The 19,933-nt window shown below is 41.4% G+C and overlaps 1 protein-coding gene across 3 annotated transcripts in view; it reads right to left on the bottom strand.

Moving 5' to 3' along the window:
- The window catches only part of Mllt3 (MLLT3, super elongation complex subunit), a 254,496-nt gene that overhangs the window by 152,769 nt on the left and 81,794 nt on the right, over nt 1-19,933 (bottom strand). Inside the window, exon 1 of one of the 3 annotated variants that reach the window (XM_087660051.1) lies at nt 3,359-3,568. The gene's annotated coding sequence lies outside the window, so the exon portion shown is untranslated. 3 annotated transcript variants of the gene reach the window in all.

The following is a 19,933-nucleotide window of genomic DNA, read 5'->3' on the forward strand; positions in this document are numbered from 1 at the left end:
ACAAAGTCAGAATGAATACAACTGAAGCCAGTACAGACTAGCTGCTCCTGAGACCAGAAAAGAGGAAGTATCTGAAAGCTAAAGGCCATAATTTTAAAATTTAGTTTTGTTTTTAAATTTTTAAATTATGATGGCCATGATTCAAATGGCTGCTGTCTCTATATGCTCAAGACAAAAAGAACATAATTCCATTAAAGAAAACAACAACTAACACTTCTTAAAAGTCCAGTAACATCTTGGGTAGTGAAGACTCAAGAATTTAGACGTGAAAACCAATGGAAATAAGGGGGAGGCTCTCTTCAAACAAGAGGGAAGCTAGGTATGCCAGACTCAACAATCTTCCAGGAATGTGTAAGAGTCACAACAACTGCGTCCCTTGAAAAACGCAGTGAGCATCATCTCTAATTGGACTCTTCAAACCGGTACAGAGGGACCAGTAACACGTAGCACATTGTTACATACTATGCCTGCCTGCCTGCCTGCCTGCCTGCCTATCCACCTACTAATTTTACTGTCTTCCTTTTTGCTTTTTATTTAATTTTGGTTTGTGGGGTTTTTTTTTTCCTTACTATAGACAGTGCACACATTAAAATACATGCTGAAATGAAAGACCTTTCTCCTGTTTTGAATGTCAGGTGAGATGTAGTAAGAGAAGGTGTTTTATTTATACCTCTCCTTTATCTCAGGTAAATGTAATTACTGAGTTCTAGTCATGATTATGTGTGATCCTACCACATACAATGTATCTGCATCGTATACAGCCTTTAAAACATTATGCTTCATTACAATGTATCTGCATCGAACATAGCCTTTAAAACATTACGTTTCATTACAATGTATCTGCATCGTATATAGCCTTTAAAACACTACGTTTCATTACAATGTATCTGCATCATATATAGCCTTTAAAACATTATGTTCCATTACTACCATGCACTTCTGTTTTGAACTCCAATGAATGGTTTGTGTAATAACTTACATTGTAAATAGATCTATGACCAGGTTCCTAATCTTTCTTTTTTTAAATTTACTTTAAATTTGCTCTCTACTGCTGGTTTTCTGGAGTTGCATCAAAGACTAAGAATATGAACACCATTCCTTCCTTATGCCAAACAACCATGAGGGCAAATGACCTTCGAATTCTATAAGAAGAACCACAAAGAGGAAGCTTTACAACGTAAGACAACGGATCATTTTCTTTAAAGAACTCCAACAATTTACATGAAAAATAACTCCAGAAATGTAAACAAAACCATGTGAAGATATTCAACCTGACTATACGACAGTTGAGTCTTTACAGGGTATTAGTCAGATTTTGGGGGGAAGAATTAGAAGGTTAGAGAGCCAGCTCATCCATAAAGAGTGCTTGCTGGTCTTCCCGGAGACCTACCATGTTCGATTCCCAGAGCCCACATCGGTTGGTTCACGGCCATCCCTAACTCCAGCTCAAGGGCATCCAATGCCCTCTCCTGGCCTCTTCAGGCACCCACACTAGTCACAACACACATACACAAAGACATTCAAACACAGGATAAAACATCAAAGGGCTCTAAGTGCAAGGCCAGCCTGGTCTACATAGTAGACTCCAGGCCAATACATATGAGATCCCGTCTTTAAAAAAAAAATAATTAAAACTGAATCATATCTTTACATCTCTGCTTGTGTTGACTTCAAACTAGATCTAAGCTACAGAGAAGTAAAAGGTTAAACTTGGAGGATATGAATGGCATAAAATGTTAAAGTCCATTTAAAAACACTAAAATGGAGCGCATGAAGAGGACACAGCAGGAGCAGGTGAGCATTGCTGGCCACTGCTGGGAGGGGGGTTGTTGATTTCTTTCTGAGGCGATTCACATGTAAACTAAATGTATTACTTATATAATTTTTAAAAATCTTAGAACAAGTCATTAAGACAAAAATCAAACTGATAACACCCAGTACTAGAAAGAATATTCACAAAAATACAATTAAAAAATAGTCAATTACAGTTATCTTTTTTTTCCAAATGATAACTGTAATAAAGGGCTGTAGGATAAGAAGGGAGGATGGGTGGGAGAAAAGTTTTAGAGAGGAGGAGGAGGGACTGGAGCGAGGGAGAAGGAGGAGCAGCGGAGAGAACATGGAGGCGGATGTTAAGATTCCTCTCTGCACATTTACAGGTTGTTATGAATATTCTTAAGGGGTGGATGCGTATAGCGCTTTGTATGTCTAGGTGGGCAATTATATCTTATCAATTGGAGGTTATTGTGTTGTGTGTTCTTTCATGTGGTGATTTAAGTTCAAGAGAGTATGTTGTGGCTACAGACACTGGGCCACCACGGAATTGGGATGTATATTTCTGGCATGCAGGCAGCCTGTCTTGGGAACTAGATGGGTAGGGAGATTGTGGCCAGGCTCAGAGAGAAGCCATCGGCAGTGTTGTATGGGATGGAGCAGAGCAGGTGAGAGGCTTTGCTGACTGAGATGAAGATATCTACCAGATATCTAGGGGCACTGCGGGGCCGGACCTAGTTCGGAGTATAATACAATATTTATTTAATTTTACAGCAACAAGGGGCTCAAAAAATTAAAATGTATTTTTAATACAATGCAGGTGCTAATGCAATAAGGTCCAGGAGGATTACAGTTCACCATCTCCCAATTCCATGTCCAAGCTATTACCAATAACAGAAGCAAAATCAGAAGTGTGTTACAGAGCACAGGCTAAAGCAACGTCACCATTGTTAAATGTATCACATAGAGAACCGCAGACATCACAGAATCCCACATCCACCGAATGGCGGCTGAACAGCCTCTAAGGGTGCTCATGTTGAAGGCAGAGGACAGCAGCAAACTCCACAGCAAACATTAGGCACCAATCACTGTACTCTTTCTTCTCTTTCAGCCCCACCTCAGAGTGGTAAAGCAGGAGAATGCCCCCTGCCATCCCTGGTTTAGACAGGCAGAAAGGATAGATAGCTGGACACGCCACAAGAAAAAAAAAAAAACCGTCAAGTCCAACTGAAAAGAAGACATGTCTCTTGTCTACCCTTTCTTACCTTAGCACAGCTTGTAAGTATTCCTTCAATAACTGCAAGCCTAAAAGTCTCTTATCCTCTCACCCTCCCCCCACCTCAATTTATTCCATTTCTCTCTGGAGAAAACACTCATATTTGGCTGGCTTCCAAAAAGGGCTGCAAGGATGTTATTTTAAGGGGCTGTGGAGAAATAGATGTCTCCCTCTCTGGCTCCCAGTCTGAAATTCCATTAGCCAACATGTTTTCATTCCGTGCTAGGCTTTTCTTAGAAGTTTAAATAGCAGCAGCATACCAGTGTGAATCGGTCATACCGGACACTTGCCTGTTTGTTATGTCCTTACCTTAAGCCTGTGGTCCTCAAACGATGGCACCAGGACCATCAATACCAGCAACAGTTGGCACTTACAACTGCACACTCTCACGCCCACCTCAAGATGAGCAAATCAAAACCTTGGGGGAGGAGTCCAGCTAGTAGTGGCGAGTACAATCAAAACAATCTTTCCAGCTTGTTCTCATTCTGATACCCACTGAAGTTTCAAAACCACTGCTTCAAACTATCATCTATAAACAGTATTTATTTGTAAGAGTGTTTTTATCCTGCACACATGCAAAGTTTAACAGTAACAATGCTGTTTCCACAACACAGTGTGTAATAATATCATTAAGCCAGGTTCATGTGTGGGTTTGCTTTTTTCAATGCAGCTGATTTTGTTTTCAACAAACTGTTCCCAGAGGCCAGTAACCGTGTTTACCAAAATAGATAGAACCATCGCCACAAGAGCTTCCAAGTCCACCGCTAAAGTTCAATACTTATCCAACCCCTTCCCCATGCCAAGCATGAGGTTTGCAGAGTCAATCTTCTGGTTGTTTATAGGCTTCGCCTTTCTGTATCAACCTCTTTGCGAGGATAAGTACATGCGTAGCTGTTCTGCTGTGGAGAATAACTCAGCTGAGGGAGGGAGTCAACAAACATGGTCAAGTGTGTAGTGTGCTTCTCCAAGAGCAAAGGGGGCTAGCTGATCAGACAACTACTCAACACTTGGGGCTGACATAAGAGCGAGTTGGACTCTTGTATTTCTCTATAATTCGGCCTTCAGGTCTTTCTCTGAACAATGGCTCCACCTTCTAGCTCTGCTCATATGGTGCAGGTGTAGATGTTTCTGAGGTGCTTTTTTCATGGGTTACCTCTTTATCCTGGCAGGCATCCTAATGTCTAAGTGTCTGACCTTTGTTTAGGTGTCCCTATGTCCCTATTATAAAGAACGTTTTTACTGGCAGACACCCTATGACTCTTGTCTGACCCACAGCCAACTTATTCATGCCACGACAGAAACTCTCTGAGGAGACTCTGACTGGGAGAAAAGTCAGGTGTGAGCACACTGATCTAATGAGACACTGGAGGGACGAGACAACAGAAATACATGAAATAAAAGGAGTAGGTTATTTCCCACAGATCCACTAGAGACCGAGAATACTGATGGCTGCTGATGGAAAGGTCACAGGCCAATAAGCTTGACCAGCAGGTGGGAGGAAGAGAGAGGCATGGAGACTTTACTGACGTCTAGGGCATCACGCCAGCAAGTTTCCTGGAGTGGATACAAAGCTATCAAACACAAGTTCCGCGAGTGCACACCGCAACCGAGACAGGTTACCATGGACGTGTGCACAGTCCAGGCAGCACGTAAGAGTCAGTTAAGCAAATTCTATCTGTATATCCCGGATGATGTGGCCATCAGGAGGTGGCCGTAGAAGGCGGGTATCTGGATGGACCTCACTGAAAAACCAGGAAGAAATGATGACAGAAAACCATCTTCAGGTCAATGAATCCCTGAATCTGGTGTGAGAAAGTTAAGCCTGGATCCAGAGCTGATTCCAAAGCAACAGAAAACCAGTAACTCACTAGAGGAGCTAAAGAGAGGGTTCAGCAGCTAACAGCACACAGTGCTCTTTCAGAGAACCTGAGTTCAATTTCCAGGCCTCACACCAGATCCGTGCACTCAACAGTCTCAGGTAACTCCGTCTCCGGAATTCCGACACCTTAGGCCTCTGTGTCACATGGACACGTACATGTACACAGAATTTCTAAAACAGAAAATAAAATCTTTTAAAAGAATCAATAACTATTCATTCCAGAGCTCCTGAGTATCAAGATAAACGTTGGGTCTGTGTGATGGAGACATTGGTGGCAAGGGAATGGGGTGGCTCTGGTAATGATGCTCCAGGATCCAAGGCCAAGGGCTGTGATAGCAAACTAGAAGAAAACAGTGGGAAAAGGCGTTAGGGAAAGGGTCATCCTCAGATGGCGAGAGGATGACCAGTAAGTGTCAGGACCTTCTGGAGAAAGCACTGTTTTCATTACTTTACAGCTGAAGTTGATTTTCCTCTAGGTGCAGAACTGTAGGTTCCACAGTAGAGCAACCAGCAAGCAGTATTGACAGAGAAGGAGCTGGGCAGGGAAGGGTCCAGCAGGAAGAGTAGAAAAGGGCCCAGGGTTGAATGTACCTTGGGAGACACAGTCCATTGGTGCTGTTGGGTAGAACTTTTAATGCAGGGGGGCCTTGTCTCTGGCACAGAGGAGAAAGTTGTGTCCTTTAGGGATATGTAATGGTAGGCAAAATATCCTCTGTGACAGAAGACTTCCACTGGAGTGTCCTTTTCAAGTGGCTAGTCTTATGGATCATGAACCAATAAAACATTCAAGTCGCTTAAAAGCCAAGAGTTCACAGAACAGCGGGTGTAGCCATATGAAGAAAGTCCCAGTTCTTGTTTTTGTGATGGAATTAATCCCCAAACTATTCCCATTTCAAATGAGCAGCTGCTTGAGCCATAGGACAATCTACTGGGCATGAGTCCCAGAAGAATGGGACTTCTGGTCTGGCTGCTAGCCACCAAGGAATGGAGGTAAGGGGGACAACAGGGGCAAGAGACTGGACAAGACAGAGATCTTGAGGGTTTGTTGGACTGGAACATGAAAGGAGTTGTTTGAGGTCATTATAAATTCCAAGCTATTATCTGGGCCTATCAGTGACACCAAAGTGATTAGTGGCTCTTTCAAGAACCCTAACACGATCGTTCTAAAAAGTCAAAGATGCATCCTGGTTACCAAGAGAAGGATCTGTGAGGCAAGAGACTCCCAGATGCCTTTTCCTCAAAAGAGAAAATGTTTAAGCAACGGGCCAACTGTTCCTAATAAAGATGAAGACTTGACTAGTTGTTTGCTAGAGGCACCCGCTAAAACTAGAGTCTTGTTTTTAAATTTGTAAGCAGGGTCATCGCTGTACTCTTTGTGAATGAAGAGGTACAGGAAACCGGTTCCTTCAGTCCTTCTTTGGGCTGTAGCCATATAAAGTTAGTTTTTGGTTTCTGAATCTGATTGATAAGAAGGGAGGAAGATGGAACCTTGTCTCTCTAGGCAGTAGGCTTTCCTTAGGAAAGCCAACAACTATAATAAAATATAATGTACTACGTTATACCTCATAGGATCACAATTTACCCAACTTACACACTTCTTCAGCTTGGGGCCGGGGAGTGTGTACAAACAGAAAGGTGGCATGGGTAGAGGAGGGGGCTTTGTTTTGTTTCTTTAATGTCCTGTGTCTGGATAGTTTATCCAGCAGGCTTTTCTAAGTGGCCCCTGCTGGGTCAGGCCACCTCTACCTCTGACTCCTGTTATCTGGACTCACAGGCAATCAACTCACTATTGGAAATGAACCCACTTAACATCATCTCAGTGCCTGAGAACTCCCATCAGGCTCACGCCAGTTCTTTTGAGATAAAGATTCCATACTTTAGGCACAGGCCTCAAAAGAAATGAACCAATGCACACTGCACCAAAACAACATGCATTTACTTCACACAAGAAATGACGCGTAAGCAATGCCACTAGATGAGCTACGTTATACACAGCATCTCTACACTATGTATACACAGGAGCACGGTCTACACTGACAGAGAAGGAAACAAACAAGAAAGAAGCATTCAGAGATGACCATCAAAACCACGAGCCCTGTTCCAGGACACTGCAGCTGGGGGAAGCACAACTCTGCCACAGACACCATCTTTTGACTCCCACGAGGCCACACCAGTCCTACCTGTGACCAGACATCTTCCTCACCCCACCCCCACCCCACTGCCTCTATCACACCAACTTGGGAAGCAGCGATAAGCTGCCCGGCTTTTCTCTCACAGCCAGCACAAGCTTTAGAAACCTTAAAACACAAAAGCACACTGACCCAGTTTATACAGGCAGGAAAAGGCACAAACAGCATTGCATACAGTATGATTTAGGTACTTTAAATTACAGTAAACCAGGTTTCAACAGTCTCTCTCTCTCTCTCTCTCTCTCTCTCTCTCTCTCTCTCTCTCTCTCTCACACACACACACACACACACACACACACACACTTCTCAGCTTCCTTCCAAACCTTCCACTACTGGGAACCCCCCCCCCAGATAGTCCTTATTTCTTTGTCATGACAAAAAGGCACAATCTACCCTAAAGTTTATTTGCTAGGCCGAGCAGAAACTACTTCTTCTTTTTTTCATCCAAGACTATAATAATGTTCTTTTGCCTAAAGAATGTCTATCAGAATAATTTTCAGACACACTTGAATCAGCACACAGTGTTTCTTCTAATGGTGAAGCGAGTAGTTACCTTAATAGAGAAGACTGGTTGAGAATCTTGAAATTTTTGGATCAGTAACAGATTGTGCAGAAAGTTCAATGGGTAAACTAAAGGGCAAAATCCATCCCAAGAAGAATGTATTAGGCTTTACAATAGCGTTGTAAAATATATAATAAATTCAACCCATACATTTTAAAGATCCAGGAAAATTTTCTATTAATGTGATAGAAAGTACAATCCAGCTTAAACATAAATGTTCCATTTTATTAACTAAGGAAAATAATTACACTTATATAGTTTTTCTATCTATTTAAACTAGTCCTCTTTCATTTTGTTCAATAAACATTTATTTACTATTCGCTTGCCAGCTTGAGCACATTATCCAGACTTTAAGGAGCTACAAGCCAGTGTTGTATAATATTTAATGAGTATTGCAATGTCATTACACTGCACACAAATTTTCTAAAACACATAAAAAGAAAAATGAGAATCCAATTCATACTGCAATCTTAAATGGTACAGTCAATGCTTTCTGCAGACTGTAGACGGCTGGGACACCAGCATCAAGAAAGCACACCAATTTGAAGTTCATCTACTGAGAAGGGCAAGAAGCAACAACCACAGGGACTTCCGACCTTTACTGGTCACTGGTTCCTCAAAAGGGCAGACCAGGTTCTTGGGAGAAACTGGTGAATCTGTTTGAGAAACTGACTGATCCCCGTGGAAAGGGAGAGAAAACACAAGATGTATCTGGCAGGTAGGAAAGTAAAGATGTAGATGGCAAAAAGAGGAAGATTTGTTGAAAAGCTTATGGGAAAATCTGGAAGAATTCCTGCTGGCTGGAGTTAGAACAAGACTGAGGACATGTCACCTAAAGGATGGAGACACGGGAGGCAGATGGCACTCAGAATACTACTGCAGGAGTGAGCAAAGCGAACAGCAGCTCCTCCTCACAGAACAGTCCCCAAATGCATAACAACCCAGAGGTGGCTACCGAGGGGATTTCAGGGATGTGGGCAAAAGCTCATAGGGAAAGTTTAACAGCAAACGAGACGCCACAGTCTTGTATCACTCGGTAGACTAGAGGCTACTGAAAGAACAGTGGCAACCTGACACAGGAGACTTGGAGCAGACGCTACCCTCCTTGAACGAATGAAGTACCACATCTTGACAGGATACACTGAGCTCCCACTGAGTGCATGGAGCCCTTCCTAATAATGTGTAGCCATAATGGAATGTGGGCGGGGGGAATAACCTGACAAACCAACCAAGGGTCACTTCAAAAATCTCAATGTCATAAAAAATAAAGGAAAGATGGAGGAACTTCCACCCAGTGGGAGAAATTAAGGAAACACTAGCACTGAATGAGGCGTAGGTCCTAATTTGGATCTTGGAATAGAAGGACAGTAGTGAGAAACTCAAGTCTCAATGAATGCAGGGCACGGTGAGGCCGCAGCGAGGCTGACTCTGCTGTAGTGGTGTCCTGTGAACACTTAAAGGAGAGGCTGGAAAAAACATTCATACACATAAAATTAAACTAAACTGAATTTTAAAAGACTATTAACCATTTTTAATTTTTTAACTTCTTTGTGTGAATGATGCTGGTTTATTTTATGTGTGTGAGTGTTTTCTTGCATGCATGTATACTCACCCATGTGCATACCTGGTGCTGGCAAAGGCCACAAAGGGGTACAATGGATCACCTAGAACTCAAGTTATGGGTGACTGGGAGTCACCATATGCTAAGAACCAAATCTGGGTGTTCTCCAAGAGCAATAAGTGCTCTTAACTGCTAAACCATCTCTCTGGCCCCATTATTTTCTATTTCAAAGGTGGGAGTATCTATTTTGGTCTTTCTGACTGTTTGTTATAAGTTGGGTCTGAAATGTTCCCTGCAAAGGTTATGGCCCTTCTGGAAAATGACTAGAGTGTCCTGCCTTCACCAACAGATTAACTCATAGCTAAGTTCATAGCCCAATAGGTTTACTAGGAGTGGGTGCTCAGTTGAAGGAACTAGGTAGGTCACTGGTAAGTATAGCTTCTAAAGTTGGATTTTGTGCCCAACAAGGTTGCCTTCTTCTCTGTCTCCCAGCACCACACCATCCGATCACTATGAAATTCTGGCTTACCTAGGACGAAATCAACAGTGCTGGCCAACCATGGAGAAGCCACTGGAACTGAGAGGATTTCTTGATAGCAATGGAAAGCTGGCTAACACACTAAACTTTATTGCTCTAGTTAATGAGTTAAATCTTTCCCGATACAAAAGATGGAAAGGGGGCAGGGGGAAGCAAGCTTTTAACGAGACTGAGAATTATTTAGGAATACTATTGACCAGAAGAAGTTTAGACTTATTCGGATTTACAGATCTGCTTGCTTTGGTCTTTGGAGACGGGGTTCCACTTACTCCACACTAGTTCTAAGCTCACTCTGCAGCCAAGCATAATCCTGAACAACTTCTTATCCTCAGCCCTCCATCTGCCAAGTGCTTGGGTTATAAGTGTGTGCCACCGTGCCCAGTCTACATGAACTGACAGAATCCTTGGGCCATATCCTGTCCAAAAAGGGAGAAAAGCAAGAAAGACAAGAGAGTAAAAAGGAGAGAGAAAAATGTGCCTGTACAAGACCCTCAAGTGAACAGAAGAGGAAAGCATTTAACTGTAACTCACGCACCTCTCGTGAGTCTCCATGGAAGCTCACACTTCAGAGGCTCTACCAAAACCAGGAAGCTTTAAGGCAGATCTGGAGGCTGACACCTGCAAACCCAAGGCCTCAGTAAGAAGATTCCCACTAGTAAGAAGAACACCAGGGCCACGAGTGAGGACCTGTCTCACGAAACACCAACACCCTAAAAAAGTTTTAAACTGGAGGAATTTTAAATGCAGGTGTCCTGGCCAGCAAACAGGGGTGAGAAAATGTGTACTCAAGGAACAAATGAAAGAAAGGGACAAAACACGGGACTTTCCTTTCTTCCGATATTTATTGGATCTTGGAATTATGGAGAAGAAATTCTTTATTCTTTGTGATGCCATGAGAAAACACTAATTACTAAGAAGTTAGTATAATATTCTCGCTATGTTTATCTCACAGAATTTTAGTATTCAAGCTTAGCAGCAGTCTAAAGAAGTGATGCAAACAGTGAGGTAGAAGAAAAGAAATATAGAAAGAGGGAAGTAAACAACACTGTCTTCTCAGCACACAGAGCATAGAAATGTAGAAACACATTATTTCTAGAACCCAGAATCAGAATTTGATACTCCCCCTGCCCCCAAAGGAAAGAAAGATTCCACCATAGAATGGGCCAAGTTTTAAAAGTATCGCCAGAGTACAGAGACAAGTTCTGTTCACAAAACCCTCTGATAACTCATATTTCAATCACATAAAATAACTGAAGACCTCTAGACTTTGAAAATGCTCCCATAGAAGAAAACATTTTAAATTACTGGGAAGGTGGCTCAGCAGACAAAGATACTTGCCACCCAAATGAAAGACCTGACTTCCAGCCCCGGCTTCACATGGCAGAAGGAACAAAGTACATCTTGCAACTACAGGCATGCCATGGCACATGTGCACATAAATACACATGCCAGCACATAATAAATAATATGTGCTTTCAACATGTCTTAAGCAACTCTATTGTGCACTTAGTAATAGATAACTTGGATATTAGCTCTAGTAATTAGTTCGCACCAGCAGTGATGGCACAAGACTTTTAGTTCCAGCACTCAGGAGGCAAAGGTGAGTGGATGTCTTTGAGTTCAAGGTCAGAGACAGCAAAAAAAAGATCAACAGTTGTCAAGAACTAGCAATAATGGAAGGATAAGCACCTCTCAGAGTAATTTTATGTCAGTGAAATTTCACCACATACCACTCCAACAGTGGACGCGTGGTGTTCTAAATATGTTTAAATCCACAGAACACACAACTCAGAGAGTTAGGCCCCATGAGGCGGAGGCTCTGAGTGCCGCTGGTACACATGTAAGCAGGAGAAGTCTCCGTGCCTTCTGTTTAATTCTGGTGGGAACCCAAAGGTCCTCCTTTAAAAAGAAAAGAAGAAGGATAAAGAAAAAAACTTTAGAAAACCAATGTTTCACTCTCCTGAAACTTTGCGTGAAGACAGAAAAATAAGGTCTTCATTTTTGCTATTACAAAGCACTCTGTGAGAACTTCTAGAAACTATTCCACGGTAACATGAAATAATTAAATCTCTTGCCAGAAAATAAATAATTTTTAAAAATTCCGTTTTTTTTAAACCAAGGGAATAAATACATGTGGCTAAGTAGAAATAATGTTTTTAAAATTAAAATATTTTAATTAAATATTAATCAGAATTAAGATATTAATGAAATTTACTGTGGCCTTGAGGATTCCCAGTGATGGTTGGCTCTGCTTTCCTCCCAGAATTGCTGGAATCGATCCATGCTGACACAGCTTCTGATGAGGTTCCTACTAAGCGCTTCGATTAAGTTTCCTAGGTTCTACACGTACGAAACTTCCCCCTGCTCATTTTCATGTTGCCCACAAGGGACAGGAAGGCTTAATTTCCAAAATGGGAACTAAAAACAAATAATAGTCCCTTACAAGCATTTTCAGTCAGAAAGGACGAGACTACAGCTGAAGCTAAGGCACCCTCAACCTTGAAGGCCGCCTGCTGGCCTGGCCCAGATTAAAGGGCTTAGAAGGGAAGAGACGGACATGTGGGTCACGGGGAGAGGTTCTGAACAAGAGAGCAGCATCTGAAGAGCAGCTGAAGGGAAAAGGCCAGAGACAAAAGTTCTCAGCTCCCTAACATAAACATATGCTCACAGAAACATAAACTCCTAGGTGTCCTCTTGTTCAGTTTGGCTGGGGTTTTGTGGTGTGGTTTTTTTTTGTTTGTTTGTTTTTTTGTTTTTTTAAATGAAATGTAAAGCTCTTTCCATTTTTCTATCAAACGTAACAGTGCCCCCACTCCACGTGCTTCTTATTTCATTCATCTGCAAACTATTCCTGTCAACTCTCTAATGCAAGCCTGTCAGTCCAAGGTCACCGGGCACACATGCTCCTCCATTTAATAGGTTTAGGGAACAACCTCATTGCGGTGAGATTTTTTTTTTTTTTGAAGTCCTTTTAATGTGTCAGCTCAGGCTTTCAATGCCTTTCATCAAACTATTACTTGTAACTGGTCTCACAAGGCCCACAGGAGTTTCGTGTGAAGCCAGACCCTCGAAATTTACATGTTGTGACATTCTTTAAATGCATTTGTGAAAAATCACAGCAAGCACATTTGTACCAAGACCAAAACGGCAGTGTCATTTGTAAGTTTGGTCACGGTTTGGAGGTTGACAAGTGGAGGAGGTGATAGGGAATGCAGTATTGGAGAACATGAGTGTGTTTACAGTCAAAAATCATTGTCACACTTCAGGGGGGGTGGCTTCTGTAAAACATTACAAGGAAGGAAATCAGGTAAAGCCTGATTTGGTACCCACAAGCACCACAAACTCTGCTGGCTGACAACAATGAACTTTTTTTTAAAGGAAGGTCAACTGAAGATTAGTACACATACATCCAAAAGAGTATAACAAGGCACGCTCTCCTCCATCCAGTAAAGAAATAAACGTTTCCCGAAAGCTTGCCTCAGTGCCTACTCCCAGTTCTGTGTTTCACAGACTCAACCCGCCCAAAGGGAATACCAGCCTGTTTTGGGAACTTCATATTAACAGAGGCACAGAATACAAATTCTCCAGGGTCTGGCTTCCTAAACTAACAGGATGCTTGTGAGATTCACTCATAAAGTTGAGTACAGATGTAGTTAGTTCATTCCCATGGTATTTTGTCACTCCATTATAGGTGAATTCTACAATGATGGACAGCTTTATGACTAGTGTGTAGCTATGGATAACTTGTACATGCTTTATACATATACATACAGCCATAGACACATAAAGACCCATATACACAGACACAGTCTGAGCTGTATGAGACTAGCTGGACCAGTGGGTGTGTCTCTGTTTAACTTCCGAACGGCTTTCCAGCATGCTTGCACCAATCTGCATCCCTACCTGCAGAATGTGAAAGCTTCAACTGGTCTGTGTGGCTACCAACACTTCTGCCTTTCCTAATGTTAGCCAGTATGCTGAGTAGGAAGTGAAACCACACTGTAGCTCAAGTTTCACTTGCCTCATGGATAATGAGGTTATGGTACCTTTCCTAGGTTAAAGGGACATATTGAACATGGTAAGAAGGGCCTGTTGAAGTCTTTCATTCCCTTTTTTTACTGAATTGGTAGTCTTTTCTGCAGTTGTTGGTCAAAGTTCTTGCATGCTCTGCACACAAATACTTGGGCAGAAGCTTTGAATCTGCCTGGGACAAACATAAAATGCATATACATGGAAAATCCAAGAATAATGTAATATTATTTTATAGTCCAGGACAAAGAAGGATTGATTTAAAGTTGCTGTTGACATAGTATGTTACATGGAAAGAAAACTGAGGTAGATCATCAAGAAAGTGACAGATTTAAAGGGAATGAGGAGAGGGATTGCAGGGAAAGCATAAAAAGACATCGGCAGCAGATTCCAAATTTCTCTGAACTTTCTTCCTGGGCAGGTACTTCTTTCCTGAAGGTCAAGTCTTTACTAAGCTGGATGAAAACAAGGCAAGTGACAAAGTCTCTAGAGCTCTAGACACTTAAACACTTCATCTTATTCAATCACATGAGCCTGAGGTACAGACACTCAGTCCCATTCAGCAAGAGAGCTAATGAAATGGCTCACCTGGTATCACAGCTAGTCAGCAGAGAATTAACCTAAGGACCGAAATCTGCCTACACGGAAAAGCCACAATTGGGAGGGAAAAAAGTAATAATTCTGCATCTCAACCAGCAAAATTATTGTAAGACTTAGTTTCTGCTACAGTAGTTCCTAGAAACTGAATCAAAAAAAAAAAAAAATACCAAAGAGAGGAGGCCAGCACCTTCAGAGTCCCATGCAGAAAACGCTCGTCTCTGACAATGTTGTCCAGAAGTGTGCAAAGGGACTGCCTCAGAGCTCAACATGAGTCAAGCAGCAGATGTACAAGTCTAGAGCATCTCAATGTCAGAAGGACACCATTAACTCCGTGACACCTTGAGGTAGAGGAAAATATGTCAGCACAGTGACTAAGATACTCTGATTTCTGAAAGAAGGAAAGTAGTACACCTTAGAATCAGGGAACACAGGAAATGTTGTAAGGGATGAGCTATTCCCACTGTACCAGACATTTATTAAAATTCCTAATTATCTCTCACGTTTTTAGAAGCAATTTTCAATAAAATAGTTCTAGCCTTTGGTACATACTCATTAATTGTGTCCTTCTGCTTGATCGTTAAATACATCTTAAATATAACGAGCATCTAATTTAGGTTAAAAAGCCACCTTAATGATTTCCATCTTTATTTCAATCATGTTAAGACTATAGCTCATGCTGTGTAGGAGGTGGGAGGTACAAACCACGTGCCCAGGCATACATGCTCGCACATGCTCACACACTCACACACGCTCACTCACTTCTTGTGAAAACTTTGACTTTGACCTCTCTCATAAAATGCAGCAATGCAAAAAGAAAGGTTCTGCTAATTGCAGACATTTGGAACTATGCAAAGATAACCTACTACCAAACCCCACTGTACTTGAAAGGCAATTATGTTTATATCATTATATTTATTTCCTGGGGCTACTAAACAAACTACCAAAACTTGGTTTATTAAGACTGATTCTGCTATTTCAGTATTCCGAAGTCCAAAATGGGCTTTGCCAGACTTAAGTGAAGGTCACTGGAGTTGTACTTCTCCAAAGACTCTGAGAAACTGTTGCTGACCTCTTGTAGCTTTGAGGGGGCCACAGATATGTCCTGACTTGTGTCCTTAATACTTTAATCTGTGCTTCATCTCTCTGTCTTCTCCTCTGCCCGCCACATCTTGCTCTCCATTCTCTGAGCAGGATGTGTCGGATCTAGTCACGCAACCTTAGACATCCTGACCTTAAGAACATTTTTCCAAATAAGGTAAGATTGACAGGTTACAGGGATCAGAAGGTGGGCTGAACTTTGGGCCAATGTCAACTCATGACAACAGCCTGAGTGTTCAAATTAAAGCTCTTAAGTATGGGAGAGGAAATTTATGAAGGTATAATTGTTATTGTAGGAAAGTCCAGGGTGCATTGAAATCTCTGGTCTGGAAAAGTCTGAGCCTGCCACTGTATGTCATGAAAGTCTACTGCAGCAAGAGTCTAGCCTGGTGTTTCCAACTCTAACAGAACATTAAATTCACCTTGGAACATTTATCAGTCTGATGCTAGGACCCCATCTGAGACCACTGGACTGATGTGTAGGCCAAGTTGGGGAGGAAATATAACCAGATGATCTAAATGTACAACCACCACATGAGGGAGAAAATATGCCATGCATGAGATGGAGACAGTAGCAACATGAGGAAAGGATCTGTGGTAAAAAGGATATCCCCTGACAAGGGACCCCATCAATGTAAAAAAGGGACCCTCTTCACTGAGGAGAAAAGAGTCTCTGTAAACTCATGCCCTTATCTAATTTGAAAATGTTAATGCAAGTCATAAAAACTGACCTGGGGCTGGTGAAATGGTTCAGTGGATATCGGTGCTTACGGGCAAGCCTAGTGACCTAAATTCAATCTCTAGGACCTACGTGGTGGAAAGAGAAAACTGACTCCAGCAGGATGTTTTCTGACCTCCATACTCAACCTATGGCATGACCACATACACGCACATGTGCATAAACACACACACACGCATGCACGCACATGCATGCACATATGCATGCATGATAAATAAATATTAAAAGTTGTTTTGTAAGAGTTATTAATGTTTGGTTTGACATATATTATATTCAGAAGCACTGAATTAACAAATACATAACCAGTAAAGAAAAGACACTAAATCCTTTAAGAAAGAACGAGAGCCTGAGCAACCAGCAGGAGAATGTAATTAAGGGCATCAAATCGAAAAGGAGGAAGTCTGATCACGCCTCTGTGCTGTCGGCATGATCTTATATAGGCAAAAGTCTTTAAAAACAAAATCACAAAAAGAAGGCTTTTAAGTATATGAAGGATGTAATACAGGTGAGTCATTTAATTAGCTCTCTTGCTGAATGGGAGTGAATATGTGTGTCTCAGGCTCCTGTGATTGAACAAGATAAAGTAGGATGGCCAAAGCTACATACAAAAACACAAAAATCAGAAGTGTTTCTAAGCAAACTAGCTGAAGGAAGTCAAGAAAACACCATTTATCATGATTACCAAAATATCTATACATGGAAAATACCAATGACATTCTCCACAGAAATAAAAAAGGCAATCCTAAAATGTATCGGGTGCCATAAATCAACCTCAAGAAGCATGGCAATTGTGGGGGACAAACCGAAGACACCACAGCAGCTGACAGAGAAGAACACGGTACTTGTACCATAAGTCAGAGAAGAGTAGAATCCAACAGGAAATGCACGTGCAATCCCAGGAATTTACAGGCAGCTGTCCCTCAATAAGGGTAAAAAGAACATTCGTTAGAAACAAGGTGGTCCAGTGAGAAGAAGGTGCTGGGCTGGGGACATGGGGTACTCGTATGCTGAAGAGAGAAACTAAGTCCTTCTCTCACTGAATTAACAAAATAACTCAAAACCAAGTGGCATACATGTGAACTGCAAATTAGGAAACTACCAGAAGAAAAACATGAAATACTTCAAAGTTTTGATGTAAGCAAAAATGTTTGGTTATGACTCCAAAAAACACAGTAAATAAAAATGAAATCTGGCAAATGTGATCATCCAAACTAAAATTTTTACACAAACAAACAAAAAAAAAATCAAGAGTTAGGATGCAATCTATGGAAGGAGAGAAAATATTTGCAAACAATTCATCTGATGAGGAACTGGAAAACCAGAGGCGTAAGTTCAAAGCCAGCCTGAACTTACAGAGTGAGACCCTGTCTCAAAAATCCCAGAAGGTCAAAAAAAAAATCATTTTTAAAAGAAAAGTGGGAATGGCTTAGACAAGCATTCATTTTCCTTTCAGAGATTAAATATACAAAGACATAAACACTATGTCAGTTCCTACATAGCAAACTTATATATGATTACTGAACACAGAGACACAGTCCAAAAGACTTTGACAACCTCTTTGCATACTTTGAATGGATTATGAATTATATTTTATGTATATCATGTTCCTTTACCTTATGTTTACTGCACATTTATAATCTTAAAATGTCTTGCACACAAACACACACACACAATCCACAAGAACAGCTCAGTCTGGCACTTAAGGATTTGTTTGTGATGCTCATCTGAGTGATAGTTTGTTTCTAAAACAGGACAGGGTTAAACCGTGCACCAATTTCTTTATCTCCTGCTACACATGATACAGTTGGCTTTAAAAACACAATTGCCCTAAAATTTTAACTTGTTTACTTGCTTCCTTCAGACAGGACCTCATACATAGGGAGGATAAACTTGAATTCCTGGTCCTTAGGCCTCTTCCTTCCAAGTGCATGCTTAGAGGCCTGTACCACCGTGTTCAATACATGTGGTGCTGGCACTAAACCAGTGTTTCAAGTACGCTAGGCAAGCACTCTTCATAGTGACCTACATCATCAGTCTCAAATTTCTTTGCCAATTGAAACTGAATTCAAATTTCATCCTCCTCGAGACCACTCTAATTACGTGGCTACCATATATTGAAAGTCAATTTTCACGTCGCCCTCATCTTGCCTGCACCTTTTTCCTCACTTTCACTAGAATTAAATTCAAATGAGGCAGAATGCATGCCACTAAATGTATGGCTGCACTTCAATCCACAGACTCTCGCTTCCCTATCATTTTCAAAGTGTCAGACATTCGAGGCAGTGACTTTAGGTGAATTTTAGGATTTAGATACCCTGAATCCCAGCACTTGGGAGGCAAAGGCAAGCAGATCTCTTTGAGATCTCTTTTACGGGCCAGCTAGCACCACACAGTGAGGCATTCACTTTAAACTTAATTAGTTAATAACTTTAGAAATTGTTTTGCAGGACGGTTTGAAGATTCCTTTCCAATTCTCAATAAGGTTTCCTGATGTGGTTGTTGTAAACTCCTGATTCTCTGGAAAGCTGCAAACCGTAGTTGTTTATCTGCTGTAACTAAACACATGCTCACAAAGGATCACTACTGAGGAGCAGTGATGGCTGCCCTGTTCAAGTTGCCAAATTAATTTAATCCCACGGTTGTTTTCACAGCTGTGTTCAATTACAGATTTGGTGCTGGCCCCAATATGTCAGGACTTCAAGCAATATATTAAGCCTGACCAGTCGTCATATTATTTGTAAAAATAAAAATGCAACTGCATGATAAAGTCTTTGCAAAGAGAGAACCACAACTTCTCAAACTGGCTCTTGCCAAGATTCTCAGGGGTGCTTAAAATGGTGATTTTTTTGTCCCACTGGTAGAAATGCAACCTTGTAACCTAGAAAGTATTCATGAAATACTCATAAGCCTAGGAGTAAACACTATTAATCCTTTTGTTTTTAATGTATTTATTTTGTACATATGAGTGTTTTACTTCCATATGTGTCTGTGTACCATGTGTGTACCTGGTGCCAAGGAGGTCAAAAAGAGGATATTGGATCCCCAAGTGGGTGCTGGGAATGAAACCTGGGTCCTCTGTAAGTGTTCTTAACCTCTAAGCCATCCCTCCAGACCCACTAATGACTCTTATAAAAAAGGACAAGGAAATATCAAACTTTAATATGCAAAAAAATTAGCATAGTTACAGTAATGGGGTATTGAATTTGGACCTACTTTATGAACCTACATCATGACCTTTGTTCTGTCATTAGAGCATTTAAGACAAATGTCCTTCTAATGGACGTTTAGGAATATACATTAGTAAACCATTATTGAAAACCGTGATCTCTTTTTAAAAAGTAAAAATAGCACAAGGTGTGACAAGGTATGGTGGCACTCACCCTTATCACAGCACTAGAGGCAGAGATCAAGGTCTGCTTGGTCTACATTAGAGAAATCCAGGCCACCAAGGGATATACAGTGAGAGCCGGCCTCAAAAACAAATTCAATCAATAGAAATTTTAATGAATAGTAATAGGCTGAGCGTACCTTTAATCCTGGACTTGGGAGGCAGAGGCAGATGAGTATCTGTGAGTCTCAGGCCAGTCTGGTGTATAACGTGAGTTCCAGGATAACCAACCAGGGCTATATAATAGAGAGAATCTATCTCAAAAAGAACAAAAGGAGAAAGAGAGAGAAAGGGAAAGAGA

Source organism: Rattus norvegicus, chromosome 5 (genome assembly GCF_021556685.1).
Source record: "Rattus norvegicus strain SHRSP/BbbUtx chromosome 5, alternate assembly SHRSP_T2T, whole genome shotgun sequence".
In the NCBI taxonomy this organism is placed as follows: domain Eukaryota; kingdom Metazoa; phylum Chordata; class Mammalia; order Rodentia; family Muridae; genus Rattus; species Rattus norvegicus.